This window comes from Moschus berezovskii, chromosome 5, assembly GCF_049115385.1.
Source record: "Moschus berezovskii isolate FMDL1 chromosome 5, NW_MosBer_1.0, whole genome shotgun sequence".
In the NCBI taxonomy this organism is placed as follows: Eukaryota; Metazoa; Chordata; class Mammalia; order Artiodactyla; family Moschidae; genus Moschus; species Moschus berezovskii.
This window is the reverse complement of record NC_142464.1, coordinates 5,902,396-5,927,608: the sequence shown is the minus strand read 5'-3', so window position 1 is coordinate 5,927,608 and position 25,213 is coordinate 5,902,396.

Below are 25,213 nucleotides of genomic sequence, written 5' to 3'. Positions count from 1 at the left end.
TGCTTCATTTCGTGCTCCAAGGCCAAATTTGCCTGTTATTCCAGGTGTTTCTTGACTTCCTACTTTTGAATTCCAGTCCCCTATAATGAAAAGAACATCTTTTTTGGGTGTTAGTTCTAAAAGGTCTTGTAGGTCTTCATAGAACCATTCAACATCGGCTTCTTCAGCATTACTGGTTGGGGCATAGACTTGGATTACTGTAATATTGAATGGTTTGCTTTGGAAACGAACAGAAATCATTCTGTCATTTTTAAGATTGCATCCAAGTACTGCATTTTGGACTCTTTTGTTGACCATTATGGCTACTCCATTTCATTTAAGGGATTCCTGCCCACAGTAGTAGATATTATTGTCATCTGAGTTAAATTCACACATTCCAGTCCATTTTAGTTCACTAATTAATAGAATGTCTACGTTCAATCTTATCATCTGCTGTTTGACCACTTCCAATTTGCCTTGATTCATGGACCTAACATTCCAGGTTCCTATGCAATGTTGCTTTTTACAGCATCGGACCTTGCTTCTGTCACCAGTCACATCCACAACTGGGCATTTGTTTTGCTTTGTCTCCATCCCTTCATTCTTTCTGGAGTTATTTCTCCACTGATCTCCAGTAGCATACTGGGCACCTAGGACTTGGGGAATTCCTCATTCAGTATCCTGTAATTTTGCCTTTTGATACTGTTCGTGGGGTTCTCAAGGCAAGTATACTGAAGTGGTTTGCCATTCCCTTCTCCAGTGGACCGCATGCTGCCAGATGTCTCCACCATGACCCATCCGTCTGGGTGTCCCCACACGGATCTGAATGCAGAGTTCCAAAGAATAGCAATGAGAGATAAGAAAGCTTTCCTCAGCGATCAATGCAAAGAAATAGAAGAGAAGAAAACAACAGAATAGGAAAAACAAGCGATCTCTTCAAGAAAATTAGAGATATAAAGGGAACATTTCATGCATAGGTAGGCTCAATAAAGGACAGAAATGGTATTGAACTAACAGAAGCAGAAGAGATTAAGAAGAGGTGCAAGAATACACAGAAGAACTGTACAAAAAAGATCTTCAGGACGAAGATAGTCACGATGGCATGATCACTCACCTGGAACCTGACATCTTGGGATGTGAAGTCAAGTGGACCTTAGAGAGTATCACTGAGAACAAAGCTAGTGGAGGTGATGGAATTCCAATTGAGCTATTTCAAATCCTGAAAGATGATGCTGTAAAAGTGCTGCACTCAATATGCGAGCAAATTTGGAAAACTCACCAGTAGCCAACGGACTGGAAAAGGTCAGTCTTCATTGCAATCTCAAAGAAAGGGAATGCCAGAGCATGCTCAAACTACTGCACAATTGCACTCATCTCACATGCTAGTAAAGTCATACTCAAAATTCTCCAAGCCAGGCTTCAGCAATATGTGAACCGTGAACTTCCAGATGTTCAAGCAGGTTTTAGAAAAGGCAGAGGCACCAGAGATCGTATTGCCAACATCCGCTGGATCATGCAGAAAGCAAGAGAGTTCCAGAAGGGAATCTATTTCTGCTTCATTGACTATGCCAAAGCCTTTGACTGTGTGGATCACAATAAACTGTGGAAAATTCTGAATGAGATAGGAATATCAGACTACCTGACCTGCCTCTTGAGAAACCTGCATGCAGGTCAGGAAGCAACAGTTAGAACTGGATATGGAACAACAGACTTGTTCCAAATAGGAAAAAGAGTGTGTCAAGGTTGTATATTGTCACCCTGCTTATTTAACTTCTCTGAAGAGTACATCATGAGGAACGCTGGGCTGGAAGAAGCACAAGCTGAATCAACATTGCCAGGAGAAATATCAATAACCTCAGATATGCAGATGACACCACCCTTATGACAGAAAGTGAAGAGGAACTAAAAACCTCTTATGAAAGTGAAAGAGGAGAGTGAAAAGGTTGGCTTGAAGTTCAACATTCAGAAAAGAAAGATCATGGCATCTGGTCCCATCACTTCATGGGAAATAGATTGGGAAACAGTGGAAGCAGTGTCAGACTTTATTTTTTTGGGCTCCAAAATCACTGCAGATGCTGATTGCAGCCATGAAATTAAAAGACGCTTACTCCTTGGAAGGAAAGTTATGACCAACCTTGATAGTATATTAAAAAGCAGAGACATTACTTTGCTAACCAAGGTCCGTCTAGAGAAGGCTATGGTTTTTCCCGTGATTATGTATGGATGTGAGAATTGGACTGTGAAGGAAGTTGATCGCTGAAGTATTGATGCTTTTGAACTGTGGTGCTGGAGAAGACTCTTGAGAGTCCCTTGGACTGCAAGGAGATCCAACCAGTCCATTCTAAAGGAGATCAGTCCAGGGTGTTCATTGGAAGGACTGATGCTAAAACTGAAACTCCAATACTTTGGCCACCTCATGCATTGAATTGACTCACTGGAAAAGACTCTGACGCTGGGAGGGATTGGGGGTGGGAGGAGATGGGGCCGACAGAGAATGAGATGCCTGGATGGGATCACCAGGTCGATGGACATGAGTTTGAATGAACTCCGGGAGTTGGTGATGGACAGGAGGCCTGGAGTTCTGTGATTCATGGGGTCGCATAGAGTCGGACATGACTGAGTGACTGAACTGAACTGATCAGCAGTCAGATCCAGGGAAGGGGAGTAATTAAATTTTGTTCCATATGTTTCTGGGAAAAACAGCTGGTGATCATTAATATTAAGCCCATACCTCTGCCAGAGGGCATGAAAAAGGGTGATGACTTAATCCAAGTATCAAGAGAAGCCATGAAGATATTAAGTATCTTGATCTTCAAATTGACTTGTTAGAAATAATGTGATTTCAGGAAGGATATAAAAACTGTTGTAAGTCCCACCTTGGACTGTGGGACTTGAAGATTGGAAAGACGTTGGGGTTGGAAAGAAAACTGACTTTTTCCAGTCCTGTGGCCACTGCTGAGAGACTTGGAAGGACTCTTTACTCAGTGTCTATGCTGAGAGCTTTGTACTTTCCTCCTCTTTTATAAATATTTTCGCTTGCTACTGTTGTTCGCATATTTGTGTATTCCATTCTTTGGCTCCATGGACAAGAACTAGGATTCCTATCTCATTTTGTAGGGGCTTGTCCGGGATTCCTCAATGTGTATTCAAAGTAAGTGCGGACACTCATTCTCAACTCTGTCAATCACCTCTCACTACCTAATCTCACTTCATGTTCTCTTGTGTCACTCTTTGTTAAACAAGATTACATGAGTTCTGCAGACAGACAGAGTTAGTGGACAGTGGCCATTGACCAGCCGATTGACCTGGAGGTGCTGAGCAAAACCTCTGCTAGCCTACTACCTCAGTGAGAACTGCAGGACATCTACCATTTCTCTTTCCTAATATTCAGAGCTCATGAGATTTTTCACTTAAGGTAGGATCATTTTGGAGTGTGTATAAAGTCCCCTAACCTTGTGCACTGCTTAGCTTGCCTTATGGGACCTCCAGTTCAAGCATACACAATAGTCAGGAGCATAGGAAGTCCACCAACCTAGGCTCTCACACGTTCTATCTCTAGTTGGAAGAGAAGATAGAAACAGGAAGAGGACAAAGGCCCAGGGAATCCAGATAAGGGCAGTCAAGCCAGGGTGCACACCAAAGTTGAGGGATGCATACGTTATTAGTGCTTCCTTGCTCCCACTCCACATGGAGGGGGCACCCTTTATCGGAGGAACCAGAGAAAAGACAAAAAGCGCTAGACATTGGTCTTCTCTTTAACATGGGAACAACCTCTTTGAATCCCATCAGTTCAGTTCAGTTCAGTCGCTCAGTCGTGTCCGACTTTTTGCGACCCCATGACTCACAGCACGCCAGGCCTCCCTGTCCATCACCAACTCCCGGAGTTCCCAGCCTCAGAGACTTTTCCAGTGAGTCAACTCGTCGCATGAGGTGGCCAGAGTATTGGAGTTTCAGCTTTAGTTTCAGTCCTTCCAATGAACACCCAGGATTGATCTCCTCCAGAATGGACTGGTTGGATCTCCTTGCAGTATAAGGGACTCTCAAGAGTCTTCTCCAAGACCACAGTTCAAAAGCATCGAATCTTCGGCGATCAGTTTTCTTCACAGTCCAATTCTCACATCCATACATGACCACGGGAAAAACCATAGCCTTGACTAGACGGACCTTAGTTGGCAAAGTAATGTCTCTGCTTTTTAATATGCTATCTAGCTTGGTCATAACTTTCCTTCCAAGGAGTAAGCATCTTTTAATTTCATGGCTGCAATCAGCATTTGCAGTGATTTTGGAGCCCCCAAAAAATACAGTCTGACACTGTTTCCGTTGTTTCCCCCTCTATTTCCCATGAAGTGATGGGACCAGATGCCATGATCTTCATTTTCTGAATGTTGAGCTTCAAGTTAAACTTTTCACTCTCCTCTTTCACTTTCATCAAGAGGCCTTTTAGTTCCTCTTCACTTTCTGCCATAAGGGTGGTGTCATCTGCCTATCTGAGGTTATTGATATTTCTCCCAGAAAGCTTGATTTCAGCTTGTGCTTCTTCCAGCCCAGCGTTCCTCATGATGTACTCTGCATAGAAGTTAAATAAGCAGGGTGACAATATACAAACTTGACATACTCCTTTTCCTATTGGGAACCAATCTGTTGTTCCATGCACAGTTCTAACTGTTGCTCCCTGACCTGCATACAGGTTTCTCAAGAGTCAGGTCAGGTGGTCTGGTATTCCCACCTCTTTCAGAATGTTCCACAGTTTCTTATGATCCACACAGTCAAAGGCCTTGGCATAGTCAGGTAAGCAGAAATAGAAGTTTTTCTGGAACTCTCTTGCTTTCTCCATGATCCAGTCATTGTTGGCATTTTGCTCTGCTGTCTCTGCCTTTTCTAAAACTTGTTTGAACTTCTGGAAATTCACGGTTCACATATTGCTGAGGCCTGGCTTCGAGAATTTTGAGCATGACTTTATTAACATGTGAGATGAGTGCAACTGTGCAGTAGTTTGAGCATTCTTTGGCATTGCCTTTCTTTGGGATTGCAATGAAGACTGACCTTTTCCAGTCCTGTGGCCACTGCTGAGTTTTCCAGTTTTGCTGTCATATTGAGTGCAGCATGTTCACAGCATCATCTTTCAGGATTTGAAATAGCTCAATTGGAATTCCGTCACCTCCACTAGCTTTGTTCATCGTGATGCTCTCTAAGGCACACTTGACTACACATTCCAAGATGTCTGGCTCCAGGTGAGTGATCACGCCATCGTGATTATCTTCGTTGTGAAGATCTTTCTTGTACAATTCTTCTGAGCTCCATACCCAGCTCAAAGCGGATGACTGTATACTGAAAAACTGGAAGATATTTGACCCTCAGACCGTGTGCGTTTGTGGAATCCATTTTTCAGCCGCAAGGACAAGAACTTGGGTTTCCACGTCACCTCATTCCATACTTCTTCAGGCACTCTGGTCTATCAGATCTAATCCCTTGACTCTGTTTCTCACTTCCACTGTATAATCATAAGGAATTTGATTTAAGTCACATCTGAATAGTCTAGGGGTTTTCCCTTCTTTCTTCAATTTAAGTCTGAATTTTGAAATAAAGAGTTGATGATCTGAGCCACAGTCAGCTCTAGGTCTTGTTTTTGCTTACTGCCTAGAACTTTCTATCTTTGGCTGCAAATAATATAATCAATCTAACTTTGCTATTGACTGACTGGTAATGTCCACATGTAGAGTCATCTCTTATGTCATTGGAAGAGGTGTTTTCTATGACCAGTGCATTCTCTTGGCAAAACTCTGTAAGCCTTTTCTCTGCTTAATCTTGTACCCCTAGGACAAAGTTATCTGTTATTCCAGGTATCTCTTGATATCCTACTTTTACATTCCAGTCCCCTATGATGAAAATTAAAAAAAAAAAAAAATTTTTTTCGTGTTAGTTCTAGAAGGTATTGTAGATCTCCATAAACCTGTCAACTTCAGCTTCTTTGGCATTAGTGATTGGGACATAGACTTGGATTATTGTGGTATTGAATGGTTTGCCTTGGAAAAGAACCAAGATAATTCTGTCAGTTTTGAGAGTGCACCCATGTACTCCATTTTGGACTATGAGGACTACTCCATTTATTCTAAGGGATTCTTGTCCACAGTATTACCTATAATGGTCATCTGAATTAAATTTGCCCATCCCCATCCATTTTAGTTTACTGATTCCTAAAATGACAATATTCACTCTAGACACCTCCTGTTTGACCACCTCTAATTTCCCTTGATTCATGAACCTTCATGAATTTCAGGTTCTTATGCAATATTGTTATTTATATATCAGACTTTACTTTCACCATATGACACATCCACAACTTGATAGGCCATGAGAGAAGGTCAATATATAAGATTTTGGTGAATGGAGAGTTCAGTGCAATTAAGCAGTTTACAAAAAGTTTTCTGCTAGTCAGGAGGAACTGATATCACCATGAAGGGATTAAGTGATTTTCTAGATATGAAGAGATACAAGTACTAAGATCATGAAATCAGTTCCTTAAAACATTTTACTATCTAAAGACCTGTTCCACCAGTTTCCCTGGAGCACAGAGTGTCTGCCTCCACCCTGAATTATCCTTAGAAAGTGTTGAAGTTCATCAGCTGCAGGAGCATAGGGTTAAATCTTTGCAGAGGCAGTTGGAAAATGCCTTTTTGTTGGTGTTTAGTCCTTGGCAAATGCTCTTGGCAAGAGCCAATTTGTAGTTGGCAGTGATAATGATTTGTCATTGTAAGTTTATCAATTGTAATCAGTATATTATTGTAGTAGACAATAGGGTGTAGAGTGAACTCTCATCTTTAGGCCCAGCAGAGTTTCCCGTGCCACACCCAACCCATCTTCTTTGCAGATATCTCTAAAAATGAGCTCCACGATGCAAAGGGATCCTGGAAGAGAACAATGGTGGTTCAAGTTATGCCATGAAAGAGGCTTCTCACTGTGTAATTTTACTCTTATGGCTACACAGACTTTTCAACTACATACTGGTACTTGACAAGGGCATTTGCCATTTGCATCTGTGGAGACTGAATCCTGTGCTGCTGCAGCTGTTGACCTTGAATTCGCCCTGAAGGGAGTTTAGGGTTGAGTATGAGGCACTTTGGAGAAAGAAATGGCAACCCACTCCACTGTTCTTGCCTGGAGAAACCCAGGGATGGGGGAGATTGGTGGGCTGCCATCTATGGGGTCTCACAGAGTCGGACACGACTGAAGCGACTTAGCAGCAGCAGCAGCATGAGGCACTTTGTACTCCAGGAAAACTAGTGGATCAGGTCTTTAGACCGATATTTTCAGGAACTGACTTCATAATCCTTGCATCTCCAAACATCTAGAAAAGCACTAAATCCCTTCATGGTGACATTGGTTCCTTATGACTAACAGAAAAACTTTTGTAAGATAAATTGCTTGATTGTTTGAACTCCCCATTCAGAAAAATGAGATAGATTGATCTCCCCCCACTACCTCTTTGGAGCAGTTCCTCAGAGTTGTCTGAGATATTGTCACCCAGGCTGTAATCCTCATTTTGTCCCAAATAAAACTTAACTTGAAACTCTCATGATGTGCATCTTTTTTTAGTTGACAATTATGGTGACCAACAAAGCTATCCAGAGTGGATTTCTTTCCTTTGCCTGAACTCTGTGAGGAACCAAATCCTTGGTAGCAGCAGTGGCCCCATGTGCCCACCCATCTCTACGGAGAGTCCAGATGACTTTTGTTTCTTCTGGTTCTCAGGTCTCCTGTATTCATTGATGATTCCTAGTTTTATTTGGTGGTGGAGCAAGTTACCTGCCCCTTCCCAGTTGAAAGATACTGGAGGAAGGTGGTTGAAAGATATTGGGCGTACCCACTCAGCATCTTACTGAGTGGGGCTTGGTTGAAAGACACCTAAGAATACCCAGCCGATTGAAAGATACTGGAGGAGAGGGGTATGTTTGAAAGATACCAGGGGAATACCCATCCAGTGAAAGGTACTGGCAGGGGGTCGCTTGAAAATTATCAAGGTTGCTCAATTTTGGGAGACTTAATGGTCTGTGTGAGTAGTTAGATAAAAGGCTGATCTGATCTTTTCCTCAGTTTGGCCATCTTTGTCCGGGTAAAAGTGAAGATATTACATGAGAGTTTTGCTGTGAAGAAAAGGGACAAACTCTTCCCAACCAGTTATAGTTTTCTCAGGCAACTGAGAAATTTTTGAGAATGATGGAGATTGAGTTTTCAAAATGTGCAGTGGTCCCATAGGGAAACCCCTTCATTATTTGAAGCAGTTGCTCTCTTGATTTGCTCAACTGCTTAATATGAATTAGCCATTTAGCAATCAGATCACCTATGCTGTTAGGCTGCTGGAGGGAAAAACCAAGACATGTAAGATGAGCTGAAATGACTGAAGAGACTTCTGGAGGAGGTAAACTAACAAGCAGCTCACCGACCAACCACGCAATTTCACTAGTGACTTTTATCCATGACAAATTCAGCTTAAAATGGGAATAGAGCCTCTCAAACATAGAAACAAGGGACATCAGAAAGTGTTCTCTAACACCCCTGCCAGAGTTATGCTGTATGTCCATAAGCTTTGTATGTAAGCTTATACTTGGGATTACCTACTTAATTGGGGGAAATATACTAAAGAAGATCTCAACCTAAAATTGTCAAAGTAGGATTCTTTTGATATTCCAAAATAGATATTTTTGCATGCACGGTTTGAGAAAGCCAGCTAAAAAATCAAACAGACTGAATGGATGCTTACTTTAATCTAGAATCTTCTAAAAGAAGATATGATAGAGATACTTTTTTGTAGGAAGCAAGAAATTGCTTGAAACTATATCAGAACTGAATAAAAATATTGCTAGCACTGACTCTGCCTCTCCCTTTTCTTCCACGTGTACTCTTCTATCTGAACTGCCTGGCCTACACGTTTGTTTTTTCTCTTTCAACTCTTCCACGTCCAGCTGCTCCCCTTTCCCCAGCAAAGAGGATCAAAATTTAAAAAAAAAAAAAAAATGAAGAAGTGATTATAGCTTCCTTAAGGAGAAAACTATTACAGGGAGAAATGAATCATCCTTGGTGCTCACATAGAACCTGGGCAGAACTTAGAGCCTTAGCTAAGGAATTTCCCAAGCCAAGTCAGGATCCATTGTGATTTGCTAAGGAATTTGAGTTAACGATCCAGTCCTATAAGCCAGATTTTCAGAGCTACATCAATTAGTACAACTGTTAGCTTACAAAAGCAAAACAAGGGAATGAATAGAGAATGCATGATGGAAATGCCCCTTAATGGACTTTGAATCACATAGTCCAGAGGCTTGCAATGAATGCAAGTAATTTTCTTGGAAATTGTTTGAAGAACAATTCTCCAAAAACCATAAATTAGACAAAGATTCAACAGTGCAAGCAAGTATTGGATGAATCAGTTCCAGAGTTTTATGAGAGATTGGAAAAAACAAAGAACTTTAAAGCAATATTTGACCCTGACACCTGATATTCTTTAACCGCCAAAATTATTCTTTGTTTAACTCCACCTTTAAAGAACCTTAGATGAGGATTTGGCTAGTCTAGTCAAAAAGATAATCTAGGTTGGTCTGAGTTACACACAAATGCCCTTGTTACACTGTCTCACCAACTTTAAAAGCCATTAAAAAGAAAAAAAAAGGGAGTATCTGTGAAAATTATGAACTTTAATTGTGCCAATTAAGTACATAATGCCAGCCTCCAACCAGTTTAATTCCCAAACAGTATATTTAGAATTCTTACCCTGAGGGAATAACTCCTACCATGAGAACCTGATTTTTTCTCTCTGTGCCTTGAGACCAGAGCTCTCTGGATCCATTCTCTTCTCCAGGGGATTTTCCCAGCCCAGGGATCAAACCTAGGTATCCCACATTACAGTCAGATTCCCTGACATCTGAGCCATCAGGGAAGCCCCTTATCTTATCTAGATCATCTCTAATTTCTGAAACTGAGGAAAAAGAGGGAATGAAACCTTTAAAATCGTATTCCAATTGTTATTAACAATTAGTGAGATTTATATCTGCTCCTCTCAATATGTGACATACTTGTCTGCATATTGCTCAGGTTAATTTGCAAATGAACTCTAATCTAATTGGCCTAAAGCAAAAACAATTCTAAATACAAGAAAACTTATCCTAAATTAATTTCAGGTTCATGTGAACTGGGAACTATTCAGTATTAAATTAATATATGGTATTAATCCTTGTTGGTCTAATTAACGTAGACATGCCTAAGATTCTTTGCCATTAAGCATAGCATTGTGCCCAGGTTTAACATGTTAAACAAAATCGTGTTATATCTGTTACAAATTATTCAGCAAGAAAAGTAATTTGAGTGAGGAAACTTTTAAGGAAAGAAAACATAAATGAGATAGAGCTTTTAAATAAACTGTACTAAAAATAATTATGCTTTAGAAATGTCTGCCTAAAATAACCTCTCCAGAATTAGGTAACGTGAATTTCTAAGGTTGTCCTAAAATAAGTGATATAAGTTTATTGAATAGCTAGGTCATTTCCAAGTAAAATAAAATTCTGAAAGATTAATTAATGAACATTAACTTCCTCTTTTGGAGAAGGCGATGGCACCCCACTCCAGTACTCTTGCTTGGAAAATCCCATGCACAGAGGAGCCTGGTGGGCAGCAGTCCATGGGGTCGCTAAGAGTCAACCACGACTGAGCGACTTCACTTTCACTTTTCACTTTCATGCATTGGAGAAGGAAATGGCAACCTACTCCAGTGTTTTTTCCTGGAGAATCCCAGGGATTGTGGAGTCTGGTGGGCTGCCGTCTATGTGGTCGCACAGAGTCAGACACGACTGAAGCGATTTAGCAGCAGCAGCAGCAGCAACTTCCTCTTGCAGAGAAACTAAAGAAATTTTGGACTATTAATGAATAATGCTTGGTGCCATCCTGAGATATTCTCTATAAGAAAGCAAATGTTTTTAGAAATTATCACTGGTATTTATGTTTACCAATCTACAGAATGCTAATATAAAGACAGTTCATGGTTGCTTAAGAGAAGTAAAATATGTGTTTTCAGTAAAGAAGATGTGAGGAATGGAACCGCATTTTATGAAAGAAAAAGCAAGTAGGTCTGACTTACAGGTAAGTTTGTTTCAGTACGGGAAAACAGAGTAATGGGTACATAAAGTGATTAAAATTTCTGTAGAAAGTGCACCCTGAACAAAGAATTTTGTGCATGTTCAAAATTGGTTGTTTAAAGTAAATCTAGTTGAGTAATGAATTTAAAAGTTGAATTTTTTTTTTCTCTCTGTTAAGAGGACAAACTGGGCTTCCCTGGTGGCTCAGTTGGTAAAGAATTTGCCTGCAATGTGGGAGACCTAGGTTCAATCACTGGGTTGGAGGGATCCCTGGGTTGGAGAGACCTGGGTTCAATTCTCTGGAGGAGGGCATGGCAACCCACTCCAGATTATTGCCTGGAGAACCCCATGAACAGAGGGGCTTAGCAGGCTACAGTCCATGGAGTCACAAAGAGTTGGATATGACTTGAGCGACTAAGAAGAAGTGGACAGTCTTTCTTCAGATGTCGAACTGCCTTTGATAAAAGATTTTGTTTCTTTACTTTTTAAATGATCACTTCTGTATTTGCCTTTGAAGTTTTTTTAAGTTGTCATTTTGACTAAATGAATAACTATTGTTTCAAATGACCTATGATCCTATCTGACCGAGTGTTTTAAAAGTTTTTGATATTTATTGACAAAACCTCCTAAATAAAATTCTGCTGCTGCTGCTGCTAAGTCGCTTCAGTCGTGTCCGACTCTGTGCGACCCCATAGACGGCAGCCCACCAGGCTCCCCCGTCCCTGGGATTCTCCAGGCAAGAACACTGGAGTGGGCTGCCATTTCCTTCTCCAATGCATGAAAGTGAAAAGTGAAAGTGAAGTCCCTCGGTCGTGTCCAACTCTTAGCAACCCCATGGACTGCAGCCTACCAGGCTCCTCCGTCCATGGGATTTTCCAGGCAAGAGTATTGGAGTGGGGTGCCATTGCCCTCTCTGAAACAAAATTCTAATGAAGCACTTTTGAATGAAGTACTTTTCACTTCTAGTTATCTGTAGGATGCTTCAATATGCCCCTGAAACATCCCAAAGAAACATATTCAACTAATTAGGTTCATTCAGTAAGTTGAATTTCATGGGAAATATTGTTAAATGAATAACAAATCTCCTCAGGTTATATTGTATGGTAAATATTACTAATATAGATATCATAGAAATTATATGGAGTGCCTAAAATTCTGATATGTCCTGGTAAAATGTTATCAGTCATAATTCTAGTTATTTTCTTAAATTGTTGTTATGACAGTAATCAAATGTCTATCAGTTGCATTGCAATTGGACTTTAAACATGCTTTCTTAAGTCTTTTGTCATTATAGGTAGTTATGGATTTATTTTAATGCTTTTGCAAAAATACTCCCTCTTCAGGAAGGTTTTAGAAAGGACCTTTGGATAAATACAAGTTTTTGACTTTCAGACCATAATGTTGAACTGGATAAAAAAATCAAATTTTTCTACTAGCAAACCTGATGGCTTCATTAAAATTATCAGAAGGACTGAATAAACTGGTGATATGCTTTTAACTTTTATGATTTCTATCTGAAAAGTTACTGGTTGGAATCTGCATCTTCCAAGCATAAGGAAAACCCTTCCCCTCAAAAGAATTTTAATTTACATTAATTTGGTAACATTATACATTTGTAAGCAAAATTGAAACACTAACCTTTCCTCTTTATCTGGTCTTTCGAGAGATTGAAAACTCTTGGCTTTCTAGTAGCTTTACCAGATAAATTAGGAGGGCTATCTGACTAACAGGTACAGAAATTCTGGAGACTTGAGATGGGTAGAATTCACCAAGATCTCTTAGGTGGAATCTGTGATAAGTCCTTGTTGTGACTTTCCTAGCCCTGAGAGACTTTAAAAAGGTTCAATCTGAGACTCTTTACAGAAGTTTCAGAAAAGCAAAAAAAACAAAAAAACAAGTCTGGGATCAAATATGTTTATATAAGTCATCAGGCCAAGTTATTGAGACCAGACTTATTTTGCAAACAAAAACAAACAAACAACAACAAAAATCACTAGTCATGATTTGATTATAGTTGGTTGAAAACGAGAGTGACTTTAGGGAGAAAAGATTTTTCAATGAATGTTAAATCCCAATTTTGTTAACAGAGGTGAGAGATTGCCATTGTGAGTCATGATATGCCATGATTCATGACCTCTGGAGGAGAGGATTTTAATCTGGGGCCAGAGACCAGTCTTGACCACTGGAGCTTTTTTGTAACAGAATTTTATTAAAGTATAAGAGAGATAGAAAAAGCTTCTGACATAGACTTAAGAAGGGGGCAGAAAGAATGCTCCCTTGCTAGTTTCTAGCAAGCTGTTTTATGTCTGTTAGCAAACTGCTAATCAGATGTGAGAGACTGCTCAGAGCTGAGGGGGTTTCACCTGGCCCCTCTCCTACGAAATACATTTTTGAGAATGGCACTATGTGTGTCATCTCTGGCCATAAAATAATTGATAGGAATACTGGATTGCTAAGCCATCATCAGCCCAAGGTTTGAGAAAGAAAAAAAAAGTCTTAGGTGGAACTATTTTGAGGAAAGGCAGATTCCAAAATAAATACATAGTTTCATTAGCATCAGTTCAGTTCAGTCGCTTAGTCGTGTCCGACTCTTTGCGACCCCATGAATCACAGCACGCCAGGCCTCCCTGTCCATCACCAAGTCCCAGAGTTCACTCAAACTCATGTCCATCGAGTTGGTGATGCCATCCAGCCATCTCATTCTCTGTCATCCCCTTCTCCTGCCCCCAATCCTTCCCAGCATCAGAGTCTTCCAGTGAGTCCACTCTTCGCATGAGGTGACCAAAGTATTGCAGTTTCAGCTTTAGCATCAGTCCTTCCAATGAATACCCAGGATTGATCTCCTTGAGAATGGACTGGTTGGATCTCCTTGCAGTCCAAGGGACTCTCAAGACTCTTCTCCAGCACCACAGTTCAAAAACATCAATTCTTTGGCGATCAGCTTTCTTCACAGTCCAACTCTCACATCCATACATAACCACTGGAAAAACCATAGCCTTGACCAGACGGACCTTTGTTGGCAAAGTAATGTCCCTGCTTTTTAATATACTATCTAAATTGGTCATAACTTTCCTTCCAAGGAGTAAGCATCTTTTAATTTTATGGCTGCAATCAGCATCCACAGTGATTTTGGAGTCCAAAAAAATAAAGTCTGACACTGCTTCCACTGTTTCCCCATCTATTTCTCATGAAGTGATGGGACCAGATGCCATGATCTTTGTTTTCTGAATGTTGAGCTTAGCTTAAGAAAAATATTTCCATAAGAAAAGCACATTGGTTAACTCAAGGCAGAACGAGGTGCCATCAACACAGAATTAAAAGAAGTCTCTTGTAATTTTCTGTAGAGACGGGGAAAAAAAGTCTGCCACTTGCAATTTATTTCCTCCTGTAGCTTGGGGACCTCTGGTCTTCCTGCCTGTTACTCACACTGAGGTCTGTATCTATCAAAATTCGTTTCCTGTATAGTTCTTTCCTGCTATAATATATTAATGTAAGATTAATTGAATTATTAAAGGACACTCTGTTTCTGAAGCAAATCTCATCAATCTATCTTTGGATGAAGATAAGATACCTCACAACCTGCAACCAAGGGATTAACTATACTGGGAAAGACATAATTTAAAAGACCATCTCTAGCACAAGTGAAAGAACCTTTTTATCAGGTACTCTTAATTAGTTCAAGCACATTGAAATTGAAGTGAAATTAATTCTTGGGTTAATTCCCACTTCCAAAGGTCCCTACACTGGATAAGTCTATAGAGAGAACTGCTTATCTCAAGTTCACTTTAAAGCAGTGCTCAAACAGAGGGAAAAGATACACTCATACCAGCATGAGACAATGACATCAGAAGTAAACAGTCTGTTCAAGATGCTGGACCTGACTCATATGATCATATGTTTTGATTTCTTGGGCTTTTGCATATGAATCAAATGTTTTTATTTCATGGGCATGACACTATGTTAATTTAAAAAGTCACTCCAATTGTTGGCTTATGGCCAGTCCTTGTGGGTTACCTTATTGGATTCTCCCCTCTAAGGCTCTGAATGAGTAGTCCTTAGAAAATTTATTTTAGAAGAAATTTCAGTCCTGTTCTTTCTACTCATGATATTACTAGATGGGATCCTCTCACCTGCCCAATTAATAACGCCTGCTCTGACTCTGACCATAGATATAAATTTTCTTTTACAGTCACTCAAACTCAATCAGAATAATGAGTTAAGTGTGAAAAAAAATCTTAACTTCTCATCCATTAAAATGAAAATTCCCACAATTATGAGTTGAATCTATATGGTTAAAACCAGACTATGTCATTTAAGTTTAAAAGCTCCAGCTCAGTGTGTAAAGAATCTGCCTGCAATGCAGGAGACACAGGAGATGCGGTTTTGATCCTTGGGTCAGGAAATCCCCTGAAGAAGGGAATGGCAACCCACTCCAGTATTCTTGCCTAAAACCCCATGGAGAGAGGGGCCTAATGGGCTATAGTCCACGGAGTTGCAAACAGTCAGACATGATTTAGCAACTAAGCACAGGCATGTAGGGAACAATTAATTCATACTAAGAGTGATCAACCTAGTAACATTAGGAAACTAGGCTGTGCTCCTAATAAACAAAGCCTACATATTATTACCCTTAGAGACAGTGATTGCTATGGGATTGACTGAGTCTAATGACCAGAGATTCACTTGGTGGCACCTAATGGAACTCAGTAGATTTGTGGTACTAATTCATGTCCTACTAATTCATGGCCTGCTAATTCATAGGATGGATACAAAGGTGTACCCTGGTACTCCCATGTACTAAAGAGCATATACATAACAAATTAGAGGTGACGCCAGCCAATCTACCATTGGTACAAGCCTGATGGCTGAAGAGATCGTCACTTCATTGATATGACCATCTAGCAGCTATTTTTATACTTTCAAAAGGATTGAGGATATAATTGGCCATATCAAAGTCTTAACAATGTTCAATCAACAGACTTTAAATGAGAATAACCAGGCTTTTAGCCTAATGAATTCTGAGACTCTATATTGAGCAAGACACTGCTACAAAATCACATGGCCCTTGATGTCCTTAGAGCATCTCAGGGAGTCACCCGTGCTATAATTCAAACTGAATGCTGTGTTTGTATACTCTCACATGCTAGTAAGTTCAGTTCATAGCATATGTTAAGTTCAGTCCCTCAGTCGTGTCCGACTCTTCCCGAACCCATGAATCGCAGCACACCAGGCCTCCCTGTCCATCACCAACTCCCGGAGTTCACTCAAACTCATGTCCATTGAGTCAGTGATGCCATCCAGCCATCTCATTCTCCTCCTGCCCCCAATCACTACCAGCATTAGAGTCTTTTCCAGTGAGTCAGCTCTTCGCATGAGGTGGCCAAAGTATTGGAGTTTAAGCTTTAACATCAGTCCTTTCAGTGAACACCCAGGACTGATCTCCTTTAGAATGGACTGGTTGGATCTCCTTTCAGTCCAAGGGACTCTCAAGAGTCTTCTCCAACAGCGCACTTCAAAAGCATGAATTCTTTGGCGATCAGCTTTGTTCACAGTCCAGCTCTCATTCAGTACAATACCTAACCTGTACGCAGGTCAAGAAGCAACAGTTAGAACTGGACATGGAACAACAGCCTGGTTCCAAATAGGAAAAGGAGTGCGTCAAGGTTGTATATTGTAACCCTGCTTGTTTAATTTATATGCAGAGTACATCATGAGGAACACTGGGCTGGAAGAAGTACAAGCTGGAATCAAGTTTTCTGGGAGAAATATCAATAACCCAGATATGCAGATGACACCACCCTTACTACAGAAGGTGAAGAGGAGCTAAAAATCTTCTTGAGGAAAGTGAAAGAGGAGAGTGAAAAGGTTGGCTTGAAGATAAACATTCAGAAAACGAAGATTATGACATCTGGTCGCATCACTTCATGGGAAATAGATGGGGAAACAGTGTCAGACTTTGTTTTTTGGGGCTCCAAAATCACTGCAGATGCTGATTGCAGCCATGAAATTAAAAGACGCTTACTCCTTGGAAGAAAAGTTATGACCAAGCTAGATAGCATATTAAAAAGCAGAGACATTACTTTGCCAACCAAGGTCTGTCAAGTCAAGCTATGGTTTTTCCAGTGGTCACGTATGGATGTGAGAGTTGGACTGTGAAGAAAGCTGATCCCCGATGAATTGATGCTTTTCAGCTGTGGTACTGAAGAAGACTCTTGAGAGTCCCTTGGACTGCAAGGAGATCCAACCAGTCCATTCTAAAGGAGATCAATCCTTGGTGTTCACTGGAAGGACTGATGCTAAAGCTGAAACTCCAATACTTTGGCCACCTCATGGGAAGAGTTGACTCACTGGAAAAGACTCTGATGCTGGGAGGGATTGGGGGCAGGAGGAGAAGGGGACGACAGAGAATGAGATGGCTGGATGACATTACCAACTCGACGAACATGAGTTTGAGTGAACTCCGGGAGTTGGTGATGGACAGGGATGCCTGGTGTGCTGTGATTCATGGGGTCGCAAGGAGTCAGATACGACTAAGTGACTGAACTGAACTGAACTGAACTGAAACAAATGCACAGCTAACAGCCTTGCAGGGCAGGAAGGCAGACCCTTCTGAAAGTCTGTCTCCATGTGGCATTTAACTGTCTCTGATGCAAAGTCCATTCTTGTTTTGGTCATTTTCAATTGCAAAAAAAAAAAAAAAAATGTATAGAAGACATTTTTTTTCAGCTGCTTTAGTATTTTGTTGCTGTTTAGTCCCTAAGTTATGTCCTACTTTTTTTGTCACCCCATGCACTGTAGCCCACTAGCTCCCCTCTCCATGGGATTTCTCAGTCAAGAATACTGGAATGGGTTGCTCTTTCCTTCTCCAGGAAATATTCCTGACCTGGGAATCAAACATGCATCTCCTGCATTGAAGGTGGATTCTTTGAGCCATCAAGGAAGCCTCAGTATAGTTTGTTTATACAATACTAAAAAATATTTTATTTATCATTTTTTAATTTTGGTTGCACTGGGTCTTCAGCATGGTGTGTGGGCTTTCTCTAGTTGTGATGCCTGGCTTTTCCTTGCTGTAGGGCACAGGCAGGCTATACAGTGTGAACGCTCAGTAGTTGTATCACACAGGCTCTCTGGTAGGGCTGCACAGGCTCTAGAGTGCACAAGTTCACCTGTTGTGGTGCACAGGTTTAGTTGCCCTGTGACATGTAGGACCTTAATTCCCCAACCTGAGGTTGGACCTATGTGCCCTGCATTGGAAGGCAGATTCTTCACTACTGGGACATCAAGGAAGTCCTGATATTCAAAATTTTAAATGTGTAAAGTAACTTACACATTTTAAATTGTGTAAAATAGCTATTTGGTGGCTATTGGATGAATTGACTTGAAAAGAAACGTTGGTATAAATATATTTCAAGATGGGGACTCACAAATTTCCTACTGGGAAGCTAAAAACAAAGATATCTAATCTAAACCTCAATCAACAAAGAATTAAAGAGGGTAGCAAAAATTAAAAAAAAAATATATCAAGGAAATTCAAAGGCAAGAGAAATTTTGTTTGGATTTAGGATATGTGAAAATATGTAAGGGAGCTAAAGATTTGGGCCTTCTGGAATTCAGCTGATAAAGTGTGGTGAGATATTGAAACAAGCATTTTCTGTCCTTCCATTGTCCTTTCTGTTCATCCTTTCTTCTCACCATCCCACCACCGTGGACTCAGTGTGTCAAAACCTCACATTGTAATACCGGTGCACTCAAATCTGAACTGCCGACCTCTTCCTGACAAACCCCTCTCCCACTGCTTCTGTGACATGCCACCCTGATTGCACTTAAGGGAACAAATAGCTATGTAGCAAAAGAATCTGAGATTCAAAAGACTTTTCAATTATAATTACAGAGCGTTAACTAGACTGAATATATCATATGCTAGTTACAGGCAATATTCTGGACTAAAAGTCCCCTTCCAAGATAAGTTTATCGAGTTTTAACTGAAATCATCTTTCACCACTGGCCCTGACCCCTTGCACCAGTGCTGCTAATATCTCAATAAAATGCAGAATGATCCCACATCCCTTCCTGATCCACTGTCCTAATTCCAATTTATTGGCATTAGAATGTCTTCCAAGTATCCCACATTTTTCAAAGTTTATTTTATGGCATATTTTAAAACACTTTTTTAAACTTTTTTTTTTTTTTCCTTTTTGACTGCACTGCCCAACTTGTGTGATCGTGGTTCTTCAAAAAAGGGATCGTACCTGCACCCTCTACATTGGAAATGTGGACTTTTAACCACTGAACCACCAAGGAAGTCCCAATATTTTGTTCTTAAGAAAGGCATTAGTACTTGTTTCAATAGCTGAATAAAATCCAAAGATTTTCACTTTTAAGAAAAAAGGCAAAAATCAAAGGTAGTTTCAGCATTTGCTCTGCAGCGAACTGAGCCTTTATAGTGGCAGCTTGCACCCCAAGCAGGGAGAGTGATATTACCAAGTTCCTTTCCAGGGAACTACACCCAGCACCTCAGTAACAAGCCATCATAGCTTTGAGTTGTGTCTGTGTGCACTGATGCTTTTTCTTAATTCATTCTGTGCATCCATTAGGGAAAATGTGCCCTACTGTGATTACTTCACTATATTTGACTTCACCTTACAAAAGGCTTCGTAGCAACTCTACTTTCAGAAAGCGTTGGAAACCTGTAGATGGATCTTTTGTTTTAAGGGAGTAAAATTGAATTAGTAACGCATAAAAATAAACATTTTCCTGGTTCATTATTCTATTCCAGAGCTAAGCTCACATGAGTAGCTCAAGCAGATGTATGTATATGTCAATTTGAATCTTATAAAAGATACCAATACAGACAAAAATATTATTCTTATAGTCTTCAAATAAAATAAATATCCAACATACAACATTATCAGGAAATGTGTTATACAATATATGTGTTATATAAATGTTATATATATATATAGGACAATACATGAAAGGTCTAAAAATAAAAGAAAATAATATAATCACTTGTTTAATCAGTAAAAAATAATTAGGTCCAGTTATTTTACTAAACATTCAATTTCCATCCAGATACTTAGTTTACATACCTTCATTCACACTCTGATGATTTTGAGAAGTACAATGTTTCAAAGGAAAATAAGGAAATAAAAGTTCAGTTCAGTTCAGTCATTCAGTCATGTCCATATATATTCAAAGAGGAATCAAAATCATAGTCAGGATGCATTTGAGTCAGTTCCTTATCAAGCTAACTGGCTGAATAGATACAAAAACAAAACCCTTATATATGCTATCTACTAGAGACCTACCTCAAACCTAGGGTCATTTACAGACTGAAAATAAGGAGCTAGAAAAAGATATTTCATGTAAATGGAGATCAACAGAAAACAGGAGTAGCAATACTCATTTTAGATAAAATATACTTTGAAATAAAGGCCGTAATAAGAGACAAAAAGGATTCTACATAATGCTCAAGTGATCAATCCAAGAAGAAGCTATAGCAATTATAAATATATATGCACCCAACACAAGAGCACCTCAATACGTAAGACAAATGCTAACAAGTATAAAAGGGGAAATTAGTAATACCACAATAAGAGTAGAGGGCTTTAGCATCCCACTCACATCCATGGATAGATCAAGCAAACAGAAAATTAACCAGGAAACTCAAGCTTTAAATGATACAATGGAACAGTTAGACCTAATTGATATCTACAGTGTATTTCACCCCAAAACAATGGATTTTACCTTTTTCTCAAGTGCCCATAGAACATTCTCCAGGACAGATCACATCCTGGGCCATAAATCTAGACTTTGTAAATTGAAATTTAAAAAATTGAAATCATTTCAAACATCTTTTCTGATCACATTGCGATAAGGTTAGACATCAACAACAGGGGGAAAAAAACATAAAAGGTACAAACATTTGGAGGCTAACCAAGAGAAATATCAAATAAATAAACAACCTAACTTTACACCTAAAGGAACTAGAAAAAGAAGAACAGACGAACCCCAAAGTTAGTATAAGGAAAGAAATCATAAAAGCAAAACAGAAATAAATGAAAAAGGAACTAAGGAGACTATAGCAAAGATCAACAAAACTAATACCTGTTTCTTTGAGAAGATACATAAAATAGACAATCCATTAGCCAGACTCATCCATAATGAAAGGGAAAAAAATCAAATAAGTAATTAGAAGTGAAAATGGAGAAATCACAAAAGACAACACAGAAATACAAAAGATCATAAAAGACTACAATCAGCAACTATATGCCAATAAAATGGACAATTTGGAAGAAATACAAACTAACAGAAAAGTATAACCTTCCAAAACTGAACCAGGAAGAAATAGAAAATATTAACAGACCCATCACAAGCACAGAAATCAAACTGTAATAAAAAATCTTCCAAAAAAACAGAAGCCCAGGACCAGATTACTTCACAGGTGAATTCTACCAAAATTTTAGAGAAGAGCTAACACCCATCCTACTCAAACTCTTCCAGAAAATTGCAGAGGAAGGTAAACTTGCACTCGTTTTATGAGGCCACCATCAGAAATACAAAAAACAGACTAAGGTGCCACAAAAAAAAAAAAAAAAAAACCTAGGGTCCAATATCACTGATCAACATAGATGCAAAAATCCTCAGCAAAATTCCAGCAAAGAGAATCCAACAGCATATTAAAAAGATCAAACATCATGACCAAGTGGGCTTTATTCCAGGGATTCAAGGATTCTTCAATATTTGCAAATCAATCAAAGTGATATACGATATTAACAATTTGAAAGATAAAACAATATGATTATCTCAATAGATGCAAAGAAAGCCTTTGACAATATTCAGCACCCATTTTTGATAAAAACTCTCCAGAAAGCAGGTATAGAAGGAACATGAAAGTGAAAATAAAAGTCGCTCAGTCATGTCCAACTCTTTGCAACCCATTGGACTATACTCCATGGAATTCTCTAGGCCAGAATACTGGAGTGGGTAGCTGTTCACTTCTCCAAGGGGTCTTCCTAACCCAAGGATCAAACGCAGGTCTCCTGCATTACAGGCTGATTCTTTACCAGCTGAGCCACCAGGGAAGCCCAAATAAGAAATCTGCCACTGTAGGCTGGCTAGATCAGTCGGTAGAGCATGAGACAATCTGAGAAGGAACATACCTCAGCATAATAAAAGCCATATATGACAAACCCACAGCAAACATTATCCTCAATGGTGAAAAACTGAAAGCATTTCCTCTAAAATCAGGAAAAACACAGGGTGTCTACTCTCACCATTACTATTCAACAAAGTTTTGGAAGTCCTAGCCTCAGCAATCAGGAAGGAAAATAAAAGCAATCCAGGTTGGAAAAGAAGAAGTAAAACTCACACTGTTTGCAAATGACATGATCCTCTACATAGAAAACCCTAAAGATACCACCAGAAAGCTACTAGAGCCCATATATGAATATAGTAAAGTTGCAGGATATAAAATTAGTACACAGAAATTCCTTGCATTCCTATACACTAGCAATGAAAAAAAAAAAAAAAACACAAAAAGAAATTAAGGAAACTATCCCATTCACCATTGCAATGGCTAAAGAAACAAAAGAAATATATATAGGATAGATTCCTTTAAAAACTAAGAATAGAACTGCCATATGCTTTAACAATCCCACTGCTGGGCATGCACACTGAAGAAACCAGAACTGAAAGAGCACATGTACTCCAATGTTCATCGCAGCACTTAAAATAGCTAGGACATGGAGGTAACCTAGATGTCCATAAGCAGATGAATGGATAAGGAAAGCGTGGTACATACATACAATTGAATATTCAGTTCAGTTCAGTTCAGTCGCTCAGTCGTGTCCGACTCTCCGCGACCCCATGAATCACAGCACGCCAGGCCTCCCTGTCCATCACCAACTCCCGGAGTACACTCAAACCCATGTCCACAGAGTCAGTGATGCCATCCAGGCATCTCATTCTCCGTCGCCCCCTTCTCCTCCTGCTCCCAACCTTTCCCAGCATCAGAGTCTTTTCCAGTGAGTCAACCCGTCGCATGAGGTGGCCAAAGTATTGCAGTTTCAGCTTTAGCATCAGTCCCTCCAATGAACATCCAGGATTGATCTCCTCTAGAATGGACTGGTTGGATCTCCTTGCAGTATAAGGGACTCTCAAGAGTCTTCTCCAACACCACAGTTCAAAAGCATCGATTCTTCCGCGATCAGCCTTCTTCACAGTCCAACTCTCACATCCATACATGACCACGGGAAAAACCATTGCCTTGACTAGACAGACCTTGGTTGGCAAAGTAATGTCTCTGCTTTTTAATATACTATCAAGGTTGGTCATAACTTTCCTTCCAAGGAGCAAACGTCTTTGAATTTCATGGCTGCAATCAACATCTGCAGTGATTTTGGAGCCCCAAAAAATAAAGTCTGACACTGTTTCCACTGTTTTTCCATCTATTTCCCAGCTATAAAACAGAATGCATCTGAATTAGTTCTAATGAGGTGGATGAAACCGGAGCCTATCATACAGAGTGAAGTCAGAAAGAGAAATACCAATACAATGTATTAATGCATATATATGGAATGTAGAAAGACTGTTTATGATCAAATATGTAAGGCAGACAGACAAAATATGCAAAGAAGACACATACTTTTGGACTATGTGGGAGAAGGTGAGGGTGGGATGATATGAGAGAATAGTATTGAAGCATGTATATTACCATATGTAAAATAGATGAACAGTGCAAGTTCAGTCATGAAGCAGGACACTCAAAGCTTGTGCTCTGGGACATTCCAGAGGGATGGGGTGAGAAGGAGGAGAAGTGGGATTTCAGCATGTGGGGACACATGTGCACCTATGGCTGATTCATGTTGACATATGGCAAAACCACCACAACACTATAAAGTAATTAACCTCGAATTAAAATAAGTTAATTAAAAAAATATAATGAACTTCCCCCCCAAAATTGTACCTTCCACACAAAGTTGTTGAAGATCAAATCAGTCAATATTTGACAGGTACCAGCACCTGGAACAGAGTAAAACACATACAAAGTTTTTTCAATAGATGAATTTTCTGCCCCTTCAAAAAAAAAAAGAGTAATTGGAAAAGCAAATATATGCCAATGAATGTGCATACACACTGAAGAAATCAGAATTAAAAGAGATACAAGTACCCCAGTGTTCATTGCAGCACTGTTAACAATAGCTAGGACATGGAAGCAACCTAGATGTCCATTGGCAGAAGAATGGATAAGGAAGTAGCAGTACATACATATAATGGAATATTATTCAGCTATAAAAAAGAAAGAATGCATTTGAGTCAGTTCACAATTGCACTCATCTCACACACTAGAAAAGTAATGCTCAAAATCCTTGTTTCATTTTGAAATGTACTGCTGCTGCTGCTAAGTCGCTTCAGTCGTGTCCGACTCTGTGTGACCCCATAGATGGCAGCCCACCAGGCTCCTCCGTCCCTGGAATTCTCCAGGGAAGAACACTGGAGTGGGCTGCCATTTCCTTCTCCAATGCATGAAAGTGAAAAGTGAAAGTGAAGTTGCTCAGTCATGTCCCACTCTTCACGACCCCATGGACTGCAGCCTACTAGGCTCCTCCGCCCATGGGATTTTCCAGGCAAGAGTACTGTAGTGGGGTGTCATCACCTTCTCCATTGAAATATACTAACCATAATTAAAAGTGTTTAAATGACTCCTTAATCTCCTTCGTGTCCCTCATAGAGAATGTAAAAGTTAGTCAGTCTGTGGAAATTAGAGAGCAGCCACAAAAAGTAGAGAAAACAGAGCCACAGCCCTAGTCCATATTATTACTTTTCTAGTAATATTTTCTAAACTACTTCCTGTTGTGGCTTTTGTTATGGAGATACTTACAGATTGTGTACTTACGTTTGGCAGTTGTAGTGGAAATGAGGACAGTTTATAAATAATAAAACTGTTTTCCTTTATTTAAAAGCAGCAGGTGTTAAGCTTCCAAAATCATTTGGAAAACATATCCTATAGAAGTCCACAAAGAGTTCTGAAAATCACAGTGTAATGTTTTTATATTCCCTCCATACATTTAATCAAATTTCAGATGTCTTAGTAGTGGGCTGTGAGTGTACTG